Raw genomic sequence first — 1,634 nt, forward strand, 5'->3', positions numbered from 1 at the left:
GTTTCTGTCAGGATCCATCAGAGACTCAGACCAGAACCAGAACCAGAACCCAGCTGTGTGTCCTTTAAGAGCGACTGGTCAAAGGATGACTTCATTAACTTTAAATCTCCTGGATCTCCACCTTCATGGAGGTGAGCTGTTTCTAACTGCTGTAACTGATCAGTTTATATCAAATCAAATTTTGTTTGTGTAGCACATTTCAGCATCAAGGCATTTCAAAGTTCTTTACGTCATAATAAACACTAAAACAGAGTCATGCAGTATAGAATCATCAAACAAAACATCACTTTAAGTCAAGTGCCATCATTAAATTAGTAACTGATTATGTTTCAGATCAACTCCAACTAGGTGGGTCCTAGTCAAGATTTAAATGCACTCAATGTTTCAGCTGTTTTACAGTTTTTTAGAAGTTTGTTAAAGATTTGTGGTGCATAGAAGCTGAATTGCTGCTTCTCCTCATTTGGTTCTGAACCAGAACCAGAACCTGAGGGGTCTAGACGGTTGGTACAACACCACCAGGGGCCTCATGCATAAAAGACTGAGCAGTTTTCACACTAAAACTTGGAGTACGGAAAAATTCAGGGAAGTGCCGCGCACAAAAAAATCAGATGCATAAAGCCGTGCGCATGCACGTGGCTGCTCACCTTTCCTTTATAAATCCTCATTTGTGGGAAATAGAGCGCAGCTGCTGGTCTGCCCTGTCGCCTCCATAAATACATCTTAATGTAAACTAGAAAATTCCTGAAGAAATTTAACTGGGGCCTGGCAAAGTGTACCCGTTGGTTTGCAAAAAATTAGCATCAATGCTAAAGAAAGCTGCAATGTACTCAACAGCATGTGGAGAGTCAGAAGCATGTTGACTAAGCTGTACTTGTACCGTTCATTATATTGCATTAGCTAAAACTAGACAAAATGCTAATAATAGCATGAATGCTATCAGTACCATCTGGGGTATCACTAGCATGTTGTCTGTCATTTACTTACTCCATTCCGTATACAAAGCATGGCTAATAAGAAAGAAAAGCTTTCTGCTTTCTCAACATTAGCATCAATGCTAAGCTGACCAAAATTGTAGTCAAAAACCTGTGGAGAGTCAGAAACATTTTGACTAAGCTGTACTTGGACCATTCATTATGTTAAAATTAATTAGCCAAAATGCTCATTTTAGCTTGATTGCCATCAGTAGCATGTGCGGCATCACTAGTATGTTGTCTCTCATTGACGTAGTCCACTAAACATGACTAATAATTAAGAAAATTATCTAAAAGCTTATTTTAGGTGAAATGCTAATGCACTGGCTTGTGCAAGCCAGTGCCATAACTTGAGAGAAAATACTAATAAAGGCTAATATTATTGCACGGCATACGAAGTAATAGCTCCAATGCCGTGATCGAGTCACATTTTTTGACATTTCATGTTTGTGTTCTGTTTTTCTGCTTTAAGGACTTTTAATGTGACACTCTTAGTTATTTTATTAGTAAATATTGCTGGATGAATATTTCCTGCCTTCCTGATTGTTCCTGGTTCCTCCACAGAGTGGACCAGCAGAGCTCAGAGGTTCCCAGTGGTCCGTCTGCCCAGCAGCATCAAACACAGCTGGACTCCATATTTATGGTCTGTACATGAACAACAAC

At 39.4% G+C, this 1,634-nt stretch overlaps 1 long non-coding RNA gene across 2 annotated transcripts in view; it reads left to right on the forward strand.

The window, feature by feature from the left end:
* LOC106941323 (uncharacterized) overlaps positions 1 to 1,628 on the forward strand; it is a 17,544-nt gene extending 15,916 nt beyond the window's left edge. For both annotated transcript variants that reach the window (XR_001423330.1, XR_001423331.1), the window contains 2 exons: positions 12 to 131; positions 1,536 to 1,628. This is a non-coding gene — a long non-coding RNA (uncharacterized LOC106941323). The remainder of the gene's footprint in view (positions 1 to 11; positions 132 to 1,535) is intronic.
* The last annotated feature ends 6 nt before the right edge of the window (positions 1,629 to 1,634 follow it).

Source organism: Poecilia latipinna, unplaced genomic scaffold (genome assembly GCF_001443285.1).
Source record: "Poecilia latipinna isolate Pla-1442-1.1 unplaced genomic scaffold, P_latipinna-1.0 Scaffold3607, whole genome shotgun sequence".
NCBI classification, from domain to species: domain Eukaryota; kingdom Metazoa; phylum Chordata; class Actinopteri; order Cyprinodontiformes; family Poeciliidae; genus Poecilia; species Poecilia latipinna.